This window comes from Pelophylax lessonae (assembly GCF_965119305.1).
Source record: "Pelophylax lessonae genome assembly, chromosome: 9".
Lineage (NCBI taxonomy): Eukaryota > Metazoa > Chordata > Amphibia > Anura > Ranidae > Pelophylax > Pelophylax lessonae.
Genome location: NC_138776.1, coordinates 39,302,617 through 39,322,002, shown reverse-complemented (window position 1 = coordinate 39,322,002; position 19,386 = coordinate 39,302,617). Strand labels below are relative to the sequence as shown.

At 41.1% G+C, this 19,386-nt stretch overlaps 1 protein-coding gene across 2 annotated transcripts in view; it reads right to left on the bottom strand.

The window, feature by feature from the left end:
- SORCS3 (sortilin related VPS10 domain containing receptor 3) overlaps window positions 1–19,386 on the bottom strand; it is a 1,013,788-nt gene that overhangs the window by 64,744 nt on the left and 929,658 nt on the right. The gene's annotated exons all lie outside the window — the stretch shown is intronic.

Below are 19,386 nucleotides of genomic sequence, written 5' to 3'. Positions count from 1 at the left end.
GATTGGGGATAGTGGAAGAAGGGGAGGATCAGAGAAGACAGGATCAAACAGCCCGTTTACACAATGCAGAGGATAACCCCTTAGGTTTCACAGTGAGCATGCTTTACTACATATACAGACTGATTTTACTGTTGTGGGTTTAGTAACACTTTAAGCTTTGGCAATAAAACCTGGAAGCTGATTTGTTTCTATACAGAGTTGCACCACATGTAACACTCTCCAGCTTTAGTAAATAACCCCCATTGTGTCGACAGCGATGCTTCTCATTGTGATGCCGCAATGCATGCATTGCGATGCATTGAACTCAATGGGACTGTGCTGCAACTATGCCCTACTACAGTGCCAGTATGAATAAAGCTTAACCCAAACAAGTAAAAATGGTTTTCTTTAGAAAAGTAGAGGAAGGCTAGATTCTTCTCAGATTTTAGTTTATTTGACATATTATATTGACATCTTATTTCTTGAAGTATGAACTATATAATATATATTTTATGCATTTCGTCTTGCATTTTCTGCCTAAAAATATTACTATGGGTGTTGCACCCTTTTGCCCTAATGTAGGGAGACTGGTTAGCCCTCGAAAGGCACTGGAGACTTACTTTTGGCAACAATCAGCAGGACCCATTAAAAGTAATTGATGCTTTAACTCCTTGACCATCTATTCTGCATCACTAGTGATCTCTGTTAGGTACAACATGCCTGGAAATTGTTCTCTACACTGGTGTCCAATCTCTAGATTTGTATTTCTGCCTGAGTCCTTGTAGCAGATGTGCCTCTCATTTGCTGTCTGGTGAAAGAATTATCAGCAGGGCAGGAAGGGAGGGGAAATATCTCTAATAAAGCCCCAGGTAGCAGTAAAAAAAAAAAAAAAACCCAACAGGAGCCCTTATCCTTCCCTACTCTATCCAAAATTCCAAAATTAGAAAAAAGTTTTCAGTTGGTTGCATAGGACACCAGGGATGGGGCCTGGAAGACACATATGTGTCCCCATTATTTGAGATGTAGTCCCTTTACTGGGGACGAAAAGAAGCCTTGTTGGAGTACTCAGGAATTTTCACCAATGCAGAGTAGTGGATTTCTGGGTGACCCAATAGAGAGGAAAAGCTTTCCCAGGATTGTTAAGTCTTTATATATAACACAGAATCCAGAGGCTCTGAGTGATTTTGAGTGAGAAAGAGCCTTCAACCCCGATGACAGGTACTTTGGTCCTGTAAGGATTAACATGCCTGGAAGAGAGCACTGAATGGACCCTGAAGCAGACAGGAACCATAAACCCTGGTGTGGGACTAGTATACTGGCAGTGAGTCATTGTGTAATTTGCTGTATACCAACATTTTGGCCTGATATTATTTAAGCTACTGAAGAAAGCTTTTTTCAGTTTATCTTTATGGAAAATTAAGACATTTCCATTTGAAAGCTAAGTTCACCTTTTGGAACATGTTACAAGTTTCACTCATTGAAAGGGTGGAACATGTTACATAGTTACATAGTAGGTGAGGTTGAATAAAGACAACAGTCCATCCAGTTCAACCTGTGTAGGTGTGTGGCTGTAATCATCTCACATACCCCTGAATGTTCTGATCCTTGAGATGTACATCTAATAATCTTTTGAAAGCCACCATACTACCCGCAGAAACCACCTCTTGTGGTAGAGAATTCCAAAATCTTGTAGCCCTAACATTAAAGAACCCCCACGTTGCCTGAGGTTAAAACGCTTCTCCTCTAATCGCATTGTATGCCCCCGAGTCCTCATGCAATCCCTTCGACTGAACAGTTTTTTTTCCAAGCTGAGATCCACATTGAGATATTTAAAAATTGCTATCATGTCCCCCCTCAGGCATCTCTTCTCCAGGGAGAATAAATCAAGCGATTGCAGCCGCTCTTCATAATTAAGGTCCTCCAATCCCCTAATTAGTTTAGTTGCCCTTCTCTGGACTCTCTCCAGCTCCAACACATCCGTCCTGAGGACTGGCGACCAGAACTGAACAGAATACTCCAGATGTGGTCGGACCAGAGTTTTATAAAGTGGAAGGATTATAGTCTTATCTCTGGAATACATCCCTTTCTTTATGCATGCTAATATTCTGCTGGCTTTGGCAGCTGCCGCTTGACATTGCATGCTGTTGCCTAGTCTATCATCAACCAAGACTCCCAGATCTTTCTCCATTTTTGATTCCCCCAAGGGTTCCCCTCCTAACGTGTATTGTGCCTTTATGTTGCTAGTCCCCAAGTGCAAAACTTTACACTTCTCCACGTTAAACCTCATTTGCCAAGTCGTTGCCCACTCTGTTATTTTGTCCAGGTCATCCTGTAGGATATCTGCTTCATGCTGTGCAGTTATTGCCCTGCCCAATTTTGTGTCATCTGCAAAAACTGATATCGAACTACTGATCCCGTCCTCAATGCTGTTTAGGAATAAATTGAACAAGGTTGGTCCCAGGACTGAGCCTTGGGGGATCCCGCTTACTACCTCAGACCAGTCTGAGTATGCACTGTTTACTACCACCCTTTGGACACGCCCTTTTAGCCAGTTCCGTATCCAAGAGCAACCCCTGCTGTCGATACCTGCAGACCTTATTTTATAAATTAAGCGCTTATGGGGAACTGTATCAAACGCCTTAGCGAAATCTAAGTACACCACATCCACTGGTCTGCCCCTATCTAGCTCACAGCTCACTTCCTCGTAGAATGTTAAGAGATTGGTTTGACAAGAACACCCATTTGTAAACCCGTGCTGGTTACTGCTGATGATGCTGTTGTCTTTAGCAAACTCTACGATATAGTCCCTTATCATCCCCTCCAGAAGTTTACATACTATCGATGTCAGACTGACAGGCCTATAATTTCCCGATATATGCCTCTGACCCTTTTTGAATATCGGAATCACGTTTGCTTTCCTCCACTCCCCTGGTACAACTCCTGTCCTAATAACGTGTTCCAGCTCCTGCCGCCAGTTCCTTTATTTTTTCCCTCGCCATGACAGCTGGTGGACGATCTTTAACTTAAAAACAGCACAACCGCGTCATTCATTCACAGTTTTCTTATCACGGCTGGTGGCTTGTAGTTCTGAATGAACTGCAAGGGTGCGGATGAGTGCTTTACTAGTTCATTCACAAGCCCTGCAGCTTTTAAAAGACTGCCTGTAAAAAGGTATAGGCAGAAAGCTGTAGATCTTGTCTGCAGAAGCCTGACATTGCACCACTGATCACCACAGAATATCCTTTCTTATGTCACAGATTCCCACATTTAAGGACTATATTTGTCTATCATATAATAAGACTTTGTTGTATGTTCATAACAGCAGAGCACTGCACACCACTTTTTGTTTCATTGTCTATTAAATGTTGTATATTCACCTTTGTGTGCTAGCTGCTAATTTACTATGCAGCACTCACTTCACTTTGCTTTTAAATTTCATATCATGCTGACGGGAGGAGAGAGTAGTGACAGAGGGTTTAGCTCATTATTCTGCTGCTTCTCCTTTTACTGTCCAGTCACAGGCTGGGGGCAGCTCCAGGATGGCCTGGGCTCAGATTAAATAGATACTGGCCATCAGACTCAGGACATCTAGTAAAAGTGAACACTACAGTAAAAGATATATTTTGTTTTTTAATGATTTTGTTATTTTTTGGTAAATAATAATACGTTTATTAACCACTTCATGACCGGAAGGTTTTAAACCCTTCATGACCAGGCCATTTTTTGCGATTTGGCACTGCGTTATTTTAACTGACAATTGCGCGGTCGTGTGTCGCAGTACCCAAATAAAATTGCTGTCCTTTTTCCCCCACAAATAGAGCTTTCTTTTGGTGGTATTTGATCACCTGTGTGATTTTAATTTTTTCCGTTATAAACAGAAAAAAACGACAATCCTACAAAATAAACAATAGTTTTCACTTTCTGCTATATAACATTCCAAAAAAAAAAAAAATTTAAAATCACATTTCTGCTACATATTTTTGGTTAAAAAAAAAATCCCAATAAGCGTATTTTGATTGGTTTGCACAAAAGTTATCGTGTTTACTAACTAGGGAAAATATTTATGTCATTTTTATTTATTTATTAGTAATGGCGGCGATCTGCAATTTTTAGCAGGACTGCGATATTATGGCGGACAGATTGGACCACTAACTGACATTTTTGACACTTTTGGGGGGACCAGTGACATTACTACAGTAATCAGTGCTAAAAATATGCACTGTTACTGTAATAATGACACTGGTGGGGAAGAGGTTAACCCAGGGTCGATCAAAGGGTTAAATGTGAGCCTAGGGGATGTTTTCTAATTGTGAGGGGGATGGGCTTATTGGATCAACACAAGGACCTGTGTTCCTGAATAGGAGGAACACAGAAGCCCTGTGACGATAACTGACAGAACATCAGTCTGCCGTATTTACAACGGCAGACCGCCGTTCTGTCTTTCCTGGGAGCAATCGCGGGTGCCCAGCGGCAATCGTGCCCGCCGGCCACGCAGATCAGCTTCCCCTCTCGCGTCTCCTCCCGAGGAGCGTCATATGGGTACGGCGATTCGCGCGTCCAGCCAGCCTGCCGCAGTATATCACGTGATCAGCTGTCTGTAAATGACAGCTGATCATGTGAAATAAAAAGCAGCCGGCGATCAGCTGTTTTTTTTCTCCTCACACTGTCAGCGTGAGGAGAAAAAAAAACGATCACCGGCTGCTGTCAGAGGGACATTGGTCCTGAAGAGGAGAGGGCAAATTGTGCCCACCAGTGCCACCTATCATTGCCCACCAGTGCCATCTGCCAGTGCCCACTAGTGCCACCTACCAGTGCCCACCAGTGCCACCTATCAGTGTCATCTGCCAGTGCCCACTAGTGCCACCTACCAGTGCCCACCAGCGCCACCTATCAGTGCTCACCAGTGCCACCTATCAGTGCCAATCAGTGCCCCATCATAAGTGTTACCTACCAGTGCCTATCATTGCCCATCAGTCCCACTAATTAGTGCCCTTCAGCGCCACCTACCAGTGCCCTTCAGTGCCGACCATCAGTCATTGGCCTGGGCAGGAAGGGGGTGAAAGTGCCCTGTAGGCAAGTGGTTAATAGCCTTTTCATTATTATTTGGAGTTTTGCTTTATGTTAAATATTGCAATAATAACCCACATACATAATATCTGTAAATAAGGATCATCTAATTAGTGCTAAATTTCTAAATACAGTTTGATAAAAAAAAAATCCAAACTGGCTGCCGGCCATGCTCCCTTACAAAATGGCTGCCGGCAGAGAATGAACAAACCTCCCTTACCGCGATAAAAAAGAAATTCTCCGTTATCCGACTTCCGCACAACAGCTTGCATCACAGACCCGACTTTTCCACCTGCAAATTAGGTTGCTAATATTTCTTTATTCCCCTTGTTCTTCCTCGTAATTATCAGCCGCCTTTTACGACATCAAAGAGAACTTTTAAAGAAGGTTTCTCTCCCTTTTATGCTTTATTCTACGGAGAATAATTACTGTTCCCTTCAGGGGAAATGAAATCTCTCCTCCCTATACCTGGATTCAACCATTTACTGCTATTCTCTTCAATAGAACCTTTGCCTGCCATTCACTATACACAATGCGCCATTTACCGAGGGAATATTTTCTAATATTATAACGTTCATTGTAAAATCCCAGGCATCGGAGTGCATGTATTCCTTGAAATTCATAGTGGCTAAAAGATTTTTTTTTTTTTCACATATAACAATAAGGTAATAACATTCATTAAAAAACAATAACTGTGTAGTGCTCACATTCATATCATACAACAGACGCAGCAGATACCCCTTTAAAATGATATTGAACCCTCAATTTACAAAATGTTCACTCTATGTATATCCATCTCTAATGTTCAATAATTGTAATATTTTATATATTTTCAGTTTGTGACCTTTTTCTTCTTTAACCACTTAAGCCCCGGAGGATTTGGCTGCTCAAGACCAGGGCCTATTTTGCGATTCTGCACTGAGTGACTTTAACGGACAATTGCGCGGTCATGCGACGCTGTACCCAAATGAAATTGACGTCCTTTTTTTCCCCACAAACAGGGCTTTGGTGGTATTTGATCACCTGTGCAATTTTTATATTTTGCGCTATAAACAAAAAAGAGCGTCAATTTTGAAAAAATAACAATATTTTTCACATATTTTTATATGAAATTCCCCCAAAAAAAGTAAAAATCTAATTTTTTTTTAACATTTTAGACCAATTTGTTTTCTGCTACATATTTTTGGTAAAAAAAAAATCGCAATAAGCGTATTTTGATTGGTTTGCGCAAAAGTTATTGCGTTTACTAACTAAGGGAAAGATTTTTGTCATTTTTATTGTTTTTTTTTTAACTAGTAATGGCGGCGATCTACAATTTTTTTTTGCGGGACTGCGACATTGCGGCGGACAGATCGGACCCCTGACTGACATTTTTTTACACTTTTGGGGGTACCAGTGACATTACTACAGTAATCAGTGCTATAAATATGCACTGTTACTGTAAAAATGACACTGGCAGGGAAGGGGTTAACTTTATTAGTGATCAATGGGTTAAGTGTGTCGCTAGGGGCGTGATGCTAACTGTCAAGGGGCATGGCTTGTGATGTAACCACAGAGACATACGATCCTACATAGCAGAATCTCTGTGATCTCTGCAGTTACACCAGGGAGAATGACAGGCGGCTTTGTTTACATCCGCTGCCTGACTTTCTCCCTCTCCAGCGGGAGATCGCGAGTGACCGGCGGACATCGGAGCCACCGGTCACTCACGCAGGGATCCCTGTGAACAAGCGGGGGCGGGAGCGTGCTTCAAACGGTGCGCGCTCGCCCCCTATTGGCTCGCGGGCGAGTGACATACCGGTACGTCACTTTGCCCAGGAGGGACTGACTTCCGCAGTATATGTACTTGCGGCGGTCGGCAAGTGGTTAATTAACCTTTTTCCTATACCTCTTAACTTTTTCAAATGGAAACGAGACACCTATTAGCAAAAGTATGTAGGCATAGGACACGCCCCCTTAAAATAGAATTATTAATAATGTAACTAAAGCTGTCGAGGAATTTTTTTTTCTTTTTTTTTTTTTTACATTAAACTTCAGCTTTATACTATGCAAATTTATATTTGGGAACAATCCAGTCAATCTTGGGCTACAAATAAACATTTCCAGTTTGCAGATGGCACTGTGCACCTGCTGTGCTTGAAGAAAGGAATACGATGTTAGATCTACAGTATTATGAGAGAAAAAGTGAGAAAAAGAAAAATGAAAAACTGTTGTGAAATAACCAAAAATGCATTTTTTTTTTTTCAAACGTCTCTCAATCTGCCAGGGTGTTTATTAAAATAATTTAAAATACAAGGTCAGAACAATATTGTTAAGTAAATTAAAAAAAAAATGTTAAAAAGTTTGATTAAAAACTGTTGTAAAAAAAAATAAAAAAAACTGTTGTAAAAAATCCTAAAAATTTTTTTTATTTTTCTCCTAACTTTAGACCATTTGCCAGCTTACAATAAATATGTGAACAAAGTTTTTATTAAAACAGTGTAATAAAAAAAAAAAAAATGTAATGTCATACGAAAAAAATGCAAGAGTGACTTATGTAGAGGTGTTTGTCATACAAGTATCATCAAATCTCCTATTAAAATTACATTAGACCAAACAGTTTATGCTGCTTTCCTGTTTCAGCTCCCTGGAGTATATCTGGAAATATCAAATATGCATTATGAAGTATATGTTTGATGTTTCCAGATGGCTCCAGGTATGTTACTTGCAGCTTAAACATCAGAAGAAGCATCTCCTTTTTTTTTAAGTCTTTCGCTTCAGTGAGCACTTAGGAAGCAGCATGTAACAGTTTCGTTTACGTAAAAAATATTCAAAAATGAACATGGAAATGATCTAATCTAAAATGTTTAGCATTTTTTTTCCTTCCTCTGGGCCAGCTAGGGGTTAACAGTTCTGATTATGCAACTTTTTGGTTGAACACCATTTATTAAAATTTTTTAAGTATATAAACAGTAAGAAAGCGAGGCCAGAACACATTGGCCCCATAAAAGATGACAAAGGAAATATGGCCACTGAGGACAGAGAAAAGGCGGAAGTGTTAAATAATTTCTTCTCTTCAGTCTTCACAAAAGAATTGGGGGGGCTACACAAACCTAGCTTGTAAGGCCAAACTAAACAACACACCTCAGGAAATACCGCCATGGCTAACAGAAGATAGACCTAAAACTAAACTAGAGAAACTTAACATAAATAAATCACCGGGACCGGATGGCTTTCACCCAAGGGTTCTGAAAGAGCTCAGCCAGGTGATTGCCAGACTATTATTCTTGATCTTTAAGGATAGTTTACAGACGAGTATGGTGCCAGCTGATTGGAAAAAAGCCAACGTGGTACCAATATTTAAAAAGGGGCTGAGATGTATCCCGGGTAACTATAGACCGGTCAGCCTAACATCAGTAGTCTGCAAGATTTTGGAGGGGATGATAAGGGACCACATACAAGACTTTAGTAATGAAAACGGTATTATAATTAGTAATCAGCATGGATTCATGAAAAATCGTTCTTGCCAAACCAATCTATTAACCTTCTACGATGAAGTGAGCTGCCACCTAGATAAAGGTAAGCCTGTGGATGTGGTGTATCTGGACTTTGCAAAGGCCTTTGACACCGTTCCCCACAAACGCTTACTGTACAAACTAAGGAAGGTAGGTATGGACCGTAAGGTGAGTACCTGGATAGAGAACTGGCTCCAGGGGAGAGTCCAGAGGGTGGTGATTAATGGGGAGTACTCGGATTTGGGCGGGTGTGGAAAGTGGGGTCCCCCAGGGTTCGGTCCTGGGACCAATCCTGTTTAATTTATTCATAAATGATCTAGAGGAGGGGATATCTAGTACAATCTCAGTATTTGCGGATGATACTAAACTAAGCATGCCAATATCTTCTATGCAGGATGTGGAAACCTTACAAGCGGACCTGAACAAAATAACGGGGTGGGCAACTACATGGCAGATGAGGTTTAATGTTGAAAAATGTAAAGTAATGCACTTGGGGGCCAGAAACCAGAAAGCAAGCTACTCACTAGGGGGGGAACCTCTGGGCGAGTCTAGGATGGAAAAGGACCTGGGGGTACTGGTAGACAACAGGCTTGGCAGTGGCATGCAATGCCAAGCCGCTGCAAGCAAAGCCAACAGAATACTGGGATGTATAAAAAAGGGGATTCACTCCAGAAATAAAGAGATTATTCTCCCGCTCTACAAGACTCTGGTCCGGCCACATTTGGAGTATGCTGTCCAGTTCTGGGCACCGGTCCTCAGGAAGGATGTGCTGGAATTGGAAAGACTCCAGAGAAGGGCAACAAAAATAATTAGGGGAATGGAGGACATCAGCTATGAGGAAAGACTACAAGCACTGAACTTATTCTCTCTGGAGAAGAGACGATTGAGGGGGGATATGATATCAATGTACAAATACTGTACTGGTGACCCTAGCATAAGGAACAAACTATTCAGAGAGAGGAGATACAATAAGACACGTGGCCATTCACTAAAACTAGAGGAAAGGCGGTTTAACCTTAAAATGCGTAAGGGGTTCTTCACTGTAAGAGAGGTAAGGATGTGGAATTCTCTTCCACAAGCAGTCGTATCAGCTGGGAGCATTGATAGTTTAAAAAAACTATTAGATGGGCACCTTGGAGACCACAACATACAGGGGTATACAATGTACGGTTAAAAGCAAACACACACACACATCATAGGTTGAACTGGATGGACTGATGTCTTTTTTCAACCTCACTAACTGTATAACTATGTAATGTAAAAATAAAAAAATGTTTTCAGAAGTTCTAACCAAACCTCACTCTGTTGCAAATGTTTTTTTTTTCTTTTTTTTTATCTTTTCCTATGTCCCCATTGAAGAGGTTTCCCATTGTTTTCTGTCCTTACAATAACATTTTATGAAAAAAGCCATTGCCACCCACACCCACCACCACCACCACCAAAAAAAAATAAAAAATAATAAAAAAAAACATCTTTCCTCTATCAGTGGTTCTCAAACTTATAGAGACCAGGGCCTGGTTAAATGCTTCCAAAACCAACATTTCTGGAAGAAAATCCTACCAAAAAAAGGAATTGCCATCCTTTCCTCCCCAACAAAAGAAATACATCTTACTTAGATCAGTGGTTCTCAACCCTATTGAGACCAGGCTCCCCGCCCCCCAAAAAATATTACCTAGATCAGTGGTTCTTAACCTTATTGAGACCAGGCTCCCCGCCCCCCAAAAAATATTATTTAGATCAGTGGTTCTCAACCCTATTGAGACCAGGCTCCCCGCCCCCCAAAAAATATTACCTAGATCAGTGGTTCTCAATCTTATTGAGACCAGGCTCCCCCCCAAAAAAAAATATTACCTAGATCAGTGGTTATGGACCTTTTTGAGATAAGAGTCAGGTTAATTCTCCCAAACCTTCCATGCCACTGTCCTTACAATAGTATTTTTGGAAGAAAATCCAAAAAAGGCATCACCACCAACCAAAAAAAGATAATACATTTTACTTAGATCATTGGTTCTCAACCTTATTGAGACGGCGACCAAAATCTTCCATGTTTAAACAGTAAAAAATAAACTACATGCACCATAGAGGTTCAAGAATGCCAAACATGCAGTTTATTGAAATGCAGAAGCACTCTAGATGGGGCTGAGAATCACTGTGGTGGGAATGGAAGTTCCAAAAGGGGTTTGAGGACTCTGATGGCACTGTAGGGTATAAGGTTTCTGGAGTAAGGAGGGGCTGGAGGTCTCTCCAGGAAGCTGGGGCTTTCCAGGGGGAATTTGGGGGAAACTGGAGAGCACTGCAGGGATTGAAGGGTCACTGTTGGAGGCCTGAGGTACTATGGGGAGCTATGGGAGTTGAGTTTCCGTCAGGGAGCCTAGGGGCACTGTGGGAGACTGGGGTGCACTGCGAGGATTGAGGGGGCACTACTGTGGGGCACTGTTAGACAGTACTATGGAGAGCTGGATGCCTGAAGCAAGCTAGGGGATACTACAGGAGGCTGGAAGGCACTGTGGGAGGTTGAGGGAAACTATGGGAGTTGAGTTCCCTCAGGGGGCCTGGGGGCACTGTGGGAGACTGGAATGCACTGCAGGGATTGAGGGGGCATTGTGGGGCGCTGTTGGAGACTGGGGGGCACTATGGAGAGTTGGCGTTGAGTTCCCTCAGGGAGCCTAGGGGCACTGTGGGAGACTGGGGTGCACTGCTGGGATTGATTGGGAACTACTGTGGGGCAATGTTAAAAGGTACTATGGGGAGCTGGATGCCTGCAGCAAGCTAGAGGACACTGAGGGAGGTTGAGGTAAACTATGAGGTTTGAGTTCCCACAGGGGGCCAGGGGGCACTGTGAGGGATTTAGGGGCACTGCGGGCCAATATAGGAGGTTGAGTGGCACTATGAGAGCTTGGAGACACTATGTGAGCTTAGGGTATTAGTAGCTGGCTGGAAACCAAAGAGAAGGGAGGTTGTGGCCCGGGCAGTGGGCTAAAACTCAGTGGTTAAAGACCACTGACTTGGATACTAACAATGTTACTGCCAAATCAACAGGCTAATATCCAAACGAAGTTCAATCTGTTTATATTTTGCCTTCCCTATTTCCTCCTTTTGTCCTTAATTAACATGCTAATAAAAACATTTTTAGCTTTCCATTTTCATTGGGTACCTTAAAACAAAAAAAAAAATATATATATATACACACATATATATATATATATATATATATATATATATATATATATATACATACATACATATATATATATATATATATATATATATATATATATACACATATGAGTGCGCTTACTCAGCATCATATCCAGAGGTTGTCTTTGGGAAATATACATATGAGTGCTGCCAGCATTGCTGCAGATGTTGCAGGGGTGGGGGTCAGTCTGTCAGTGTTTAGACAATACGCCGCACACTGCATCAAATTGGTCTTCAGGGCTGTCGTCCCAGAAGGAAGCCTCTTCTAAAGGTGATGCACAAGAAAGCCCGCAAACAGTTTGCTGAAGACCAGCAGACTAAGGACATGGATTACTGGAACCATGTCCTGTGGTCTGATGAGACCAAGATAAACTTATTTCATTCAGATGGTGTCAAGCGTGTGCGGTGGCAACCAAATAAGGAGTAAAAAGAAAAGTGTGTCTTGCCTACAGTCAAGCATGGTGGTGGGAGTGTCATGGTCTGGGGCTGCATGAGTGCTGCTGACACTGGGGAGCTACAGTTCATTGAGGGAACCATGAATGCCAACGTGTACTGTGACATACTGAAGCAGAGCATTATCCCCCTCCCTGGGCCACAGGGCAGTGTTCCAACATGATAACGACCCCAAACACACCTCCAAGACAACCACTGCCTTGCTAAAGAAGCTGAGGGTAAAGGGGATGGACTGGCCAAGCATGTCTCCAGACCTAAACCCTATTGAGCATCTGCTGGGCATCCTCAAACGGAAGGTGGAGGAGTGCAAGGTCTCTAACATCCACCACCTCTGTGATGTTGTAATGGAGGAGTGGAAAAGGACTCCAGTGGTAACCTGTGAAGCTCTGATGAACTCCATGCCCAAGAGGGTTAAGGCAGTGCAGGAAAATAATGGTGGCCACACAAAATATTGACACTTTGGGCCCAATTTGGAAATTTTCACTTAGGGGTGTACTCACTTTCATTGCCAGTGGTTTAGACATTAATGGCTGTGTGTTGAGTTATTTTGAGGGGACAGCAAATTTACACTGTTATACAAGCTGTACACTCACTACTTTACATTGTAGCAAAGTGTCATTACTTAAGTGTTGTCACATGAAAAGATATAATAAAATATTTACAAAAATGTGAGGGGTGTACTTACTTTTCTGAGATACTGAATATAGTTGTGTGTGCGTGAGTATATATGTTGATGACAGTTGCTTGCAGTGCCTTTCTGTGAATTTACTAACATTTGCATTTACTGGCTTTTTAACCAATGAACCAAACACTTTCCAAGTCTATTAGGACAGTTCAGGCCCGATGGCAACACTGAATCTTCTTGGAAGACATATACGGCTTTATAAAGTGCATTAAGTCATTACACAGAGAGAGACATCATCGTATCTAGACTGCAGGGTAGGTGATGAAGCTTTCTTCCACCCCATAAAACGAGATGGATTCCACCCCTGATTTAAATGTAAGATCGCCCCTTTAATCAAGTCAAGGACATAAAGAAAATGGCTGCATAATTTAAGACCTGACGAATGAGGCGGGTGATGGGATTTATAAGGAGAATAACCCGCGCCGTAGATCATGTGATGAACTCATTATAAGATGGAAGGGGTGCTTCATCAATCCTCAGGGTAGTCTTAAAAAAAATGTCACATACTTGCTGTCAGTGTTGAGTTGAGACGCACTTATGCAATAAGCCAACACAAAAAAGCAAAGTGCAATAAATAATGGCATCCAATCAGAGTTCGATTCACTGTTAAGGAATCAGGATGGCTTCGGAGAATATACAGAACGCTTGGTAATTAAATTATAATAAATAAAAATGACCAGAAAATAATTCACACTTGCGTTTACTTAAAGAGAACCTGATATTAACTTTAAAAATTGCAGGTAAAACAAAAGAACAAACTAAATATTTTAAATATTAACTTGCAGCCTTTTTCTTTTGTTTTTACATAAACATTTTTATTGTTTTTTTTTTTTGTATTAATAATTTTAATAAAAGGTAATTAACCACTTTAAGACCAGAAGGATTTGCCCCCTTAATGACCAGGCCCTATTTTGCGTTTCGGCACTGCGTTACTTTAACAGACAATTGCGCGGTCCTGCAATACTGTACCCAAGAAAAAATTGATGTTCTTTTTTTCCCACAAATAGAGCTTTTTTTTGGTGGTATTTGATCACCTGTACAATTTTCTATTTTTTGCGCTATAAACAAAAAAAGAGCGACAATTTTGAAAAAAAAAAAAAAAAAAAAAAACAATATTTTTCACATTCTGCTATATAACATTCTCAAAAAACAAAAAAAAAAACCAAAGTTTTTTTAACATTTTAGGTCAATTTGTTTTCTGCTACATATTTTTGGTAAAAAAAAAAATCACAATAAGCGTATTTTTATTGGTTTGCGCAAAAGTTATCGCGTCTACAAACTACGGGAAAGATTTATGTAATTTTTATTGTTTTTTTTTTTACTAGTAATGGTGGCGATCTGCGATTTTTAGCGGGGCTTGCGACATTGCGGCGGACAGATCGGACCCCTAACTGACATTTTTGACACTTTTGGGGGTACCAGTGACATTACTACAGTAATCAGTGCTAAAAATATGCACTGTTACTGTAATAATGACACTGGCAGGCAAGGGGTTAACAGTGTGGGTGATCGAGGGGTTAAATGTGTACCTAGAGGCGTGTTTCTAACTGTGGGGGCGTGGCTTGTGGAATGACCATAAAGAATTGTGTTCTTATATAGAAGGATCACATGGGTTCTATGATCATTCCAGTGGGTGTCGATCGTGGGTGTCAGGCGGCAATCGGAGCTGCCTGACACACGCATCGGCTTCACCGCTGACGATGGGGGGCGGGAGGGCGCAGCCGGCGGTGCGCACTTGCCCCCTAGGCGGCAATCGGAGCCGTCTGCCTGCTGCATCAGCTTCCCCGCTGATGAGCAGGAGCGGGAGCACGCCGGCGGCTGCGCACGCTCACCCCCTAGCTGCAGGCGCGTGACTGATGTAGCCCTACGTCGGTTTGCCTAGGAGAGCCACCCTGCTATATATGCGGTAGGTGGTTGGCAACCGGTTAAACTATAATAAATGAAAATGACCAGAAAACAATGTACATACGTTGCATTTACTTAAAGAGAACCTGTTATTAACTTTAAAAATTGCAGGTAAAACAAATGAACAAACTAAATATTAACTTGCAGCCTTTTTCTTTTTTACATAAACATTTTTATTATTATTTTTTTTTTTGTATTAATAATTTTAATAAATGGTAATTCATTGCCTTTTCTTTTTTTTCCATAAGGCTACCGGGGGAGGAGTAAAGGGGAATACTATGGAGTAGGAGTCTCCAAACTGAGGGCTGGGGGCCAGGTGTGGCCCTTTGCTTGCTTTTATCCATCCCTTGGGGCCCTATTCCATCCACTGGCACCAATGAATGGAGTATAATTCCCGTCACTGACATCTACAATGGGGCATTATTTCTCCCACTGAAACCAACAGTAAAGCACAATTACTTCCATTGACACCAATGATGGGGCAGATTTCCCCCATTGACACCAACAATAGGGCATTATTCCCCCCACTGACACCAATGATAGGGCACTATTCATCCCACTGACACCAATGATGGGGCACTATTTACACCACTGACACCAATGATGGGGCACTATTCCTCCCACTGACACCTACGATGGAGCACTATTCCTCCCACTTACACCAATGATTAGACACTATTCACCCCACTGATACCAAGGATGGGGCACTATTCCTTTCAATGACACCAAAGATAGGGCATTGTTTACACTCACTGTACACCAAGACATTTTCTACTCCCACGGGCAGCGGTCCAGCCCCTCTAAAGTTTGAAGGACAGTAAAGTGGCCCTTTGTTCAGGGGTGCCCTAGATTTCCTTCTGGGGTTACTAGGGGTTTCTTTAACTGTAGCTGATTGAAATCCTATTTTATGGTTCCTGCATAGTTTCCGGGCCAATGCCACTAGGCTGGGGCAGCAGCATGACGCCAATGACCCTTTTAGCTATCTTTAATGGAGGTATTCTAACCAACACTGAAAGGGTTGCCTTCTTCCTTCTGACTACCAATGTAAGGGACATTTTCCCCATTAACCTTCAAAGTAATTTATTTAGTAAAGGTTCCCTATGACCTGAAAATTATTTTAGCGGTTCCTCTGGAGTAAAAAGGCTGAGAAAGTCTGCAATCATATATGTGAGAGCTCTGAGTTTATTAGGGTCGCTGACATCACATCTAAGATGGTGGCGCCCAGCAGAGGTCTCAGATGTCTATACAAGGGAGGATTTTATATGTACATATTATCTATATATATCTATATATATCTATATATATCTATCTATATATATATATATATATATATATATATATATATATATATATAAATGTGTATGTAAAATGCACATTTAACCTCTTGACCGCTGGAAGATTTACCCCCCTTCATAACCAGGCCATTTTTTGCGTTACAGCACTGCGTTGATTTAAGGAACAATTGCGCAATCATGCGACGTGGTACCCAAATAAAATGTGTGTCCTTTTCTTTCCTACAAATAGAGCTTTATTTTGGTGGTATTTGATTATCTCTGCAGTTTTTATTTTGTGCGCTAAAAATAAAAAAATACAGTTTAAAAAAAATATATATATATTTTTTTTTTCACTTTTTGCTATAAAACATATCCAATAAAGAAATGAAAAAAATCTAATTTTTTCATCAAGTTAGGCCAATATGTATTCTTCTACATGTTTTTGGAAACAAAAAAATCCCAATAAGAGTATATTGATTGGTTTGCGCAAACAATATAGCTTCTACAAACTATGGGATTTTGTTTTCTTTTTTTACTAGTAATGGCGGTGATCAACGACTTATATTGGGACTGCGATATTGCGGCAGACAAATTGGACAACTAACTGACACTTTTGACACTTTTTGGGGACCAGTGAGACTAATACAGTGATCAGTGCTAAACATATGCACCATCACTGTACCAATGACACTGGCTAGGAAGGGTTACCATCAGGGTCGATCAAAGGGTTAACTGTGTGTCTAGGTTCTGTTTACTCAATGTGGGGGAGGTGCTTTGACTAAGGGAAGGCATTGATCTATGTTCCTGCTTTGCAGAAACACAGGATCAATACCTTCCCTTCTGACAGAACGACAATCTGCCTTGTATACATAGGCAGATTGTCTTTCTGCCTGAGTCCATGGTACCCGCCATGGTTGTCAGTGGTGTAAGTGCGCCCCAGACTCGGAAGTGTCATATCACGTACTAGGTATTTTGGTAACTTTAATAACCTCTACATTTTCGATATAAGACTACCATGCAAAAAAAAAGGAAAATCCCATCCGATCCGATAATCTCATTGTTTGTACCAGGCATAAGCTTTAGAGCAAATGTTATTTTTTGCCCTTCATGACAATACACACACACACACATTCACTTTAATATTACTTTAGGGTGGAGATGCCAAAAAAAATTAAAATGCAATTTTCTGTGAGGGGACAATTGTGATTGGATTCAGATACTGTCTCCCACCATGTAAATATCTCAAATGACAGGTGCTCTTTAAAATAAGCCTGGACTATGTTAACTGCATGTACAGCAAGATATATGTCTTAAAGCAGTAGTATACTCTAATGAAGAAAAAAAAATAAAACCCTGCAAGACAAAGGCACTCATTATGAAAAACTTACCTTAGAACGAAGCCCCGACAAGGACCCCCAGACGCCGCTGTAGGAGCTGACATGATCCCTCGGTGTCTCTTCTGGGTTCGGCGGTACCGGCGCTGTGAGTGGCCGTAGCTGCGGTGACGTCACTCCCACGCATGTACGCGGGAGTCATTTTCCAGCAAGGAACTCTGCACGGACCTTCAGAGCGCATGCGCCGCACTCGTCAGCGACTGCATGCAGTGGTAATATCTCCTAAACCGTGTAGGTTTAGGAGATATTAATTGTACCTAAAGGTAAGCCTTATTATAGGCTTACCTGTAGTTAAAAGTCAAAAAAAGCGGGATACTACCGCTTTAAGCCATCCTACTTGGATCAAGATTCGGTCAGTTGAACTAGAGATCGGACAGGATTCAATCCATGTATGCACATGCTGATTGCACTCAAGCTGATCCATCGATTGACTTAGGTACAACCAGCCTCTTGGATTTTTTACATGCAATCACTTCTGGCAACTATACTTGTCAGCAGTAATCATTGTGTTCTGCCAGCGGGAAGGATCCACGCAACCCCGTCCGCCAGCAGAACACAGTACCACTGCAGAAGGCATTCCTCCATCCACACTAACTGGGGGTATTGAGCACATTTCCTTCTTTCCCCCATGGTGGAAGTAAAGAAAATTGAATTGTCTATGGAGGGCTTTACCGTCACGTCATTGCCTGGCTCCCCAAAGAGCTGCTGAACTCTAAAATTCCTAAGCAAATTCCAACTTTCTGAAAGTCAGCAATTGTATGGAACTTTGCAAGCCTCTCCAAGCCTCCATGCATTGAAACATTGAGCACTGCATAGTGACTGGCAGATGGAGCTGTGCATATACCCTACCTGGAATTTAGGTCTTTTTAGGGGGTTCCAGTAGCACACTGGTAAGGAGGGCGTGGCTACACAAGTAGAAGGAGCAGGCATCTTACCATACATGCTGTAGGACATCAGTGTTACTCTGCTTGCTCTAGTTTACCTTAAAGAGAAATCTCAGCCAAAGATAACAAGAAAATGGCCCATTAAAAAGGCTGCGTCATTTTTCACATGCCAGCAGTGCTTTACCGGAAGAGGCTGATACCAGATCACATTTGGGTACCTTTCCTGCTTGTATTTTTAAAAATACATTTAGTGAGACTCCCATGACAAATTTCTCAAGGTCTGAAAACCGTGGATAACATATATCTAACCTTCCAGATTCAATAATATGCTTATTTCAATTAAAGTGATTCTCCAGGGCGTACCCCGTCTGACTCCCCCTCTTCTTTCCATCCTTCCCCTGACTCATCTTCCTCTTCTTTTCTCTTTCTCTTCTTCTCTCTTTCTTCCTTCTACTTTCTAGTCTTCTCTACAGTTGTCCGTTTATGCATAATAGTTCTTACAACCTACCGGACCACTGAGCGTGGTTCTGGTGAAGATGGTTACAATGACTACACATTTCCAACTAGCTGCATAACCTTGTATCTCCTATCAATACGTTTCGGTGTTCAGGTTATAATTAATCACCGCCTCAGCTTGAAATATTGAGATTTCTCCAGCATGGACTCAGGATTTTCATCAGTACAACACACTGTATTAGGAATCCATGCAACATTCTTTTTATATCCCCCTGATGGGAACCCTTTTTTAAATATATCTTTATATAGATATAGATATAGATATAGATATAGATATAGATATATATATATATATATATATATATATATATATATATATATATATATATATATATCTACTATATATATATATATATATATATATATATATATATATATATATATATAGATATATAGATATATAGATATCTATATATATATATATCTATATCTATCTATTTCTGTATATCTATCTATCTATCTATCTATCTATCTATCTATCTATCTATCTATCTATCTATCTATCTATCTATCTATCTATCTATCTATCTATCTATC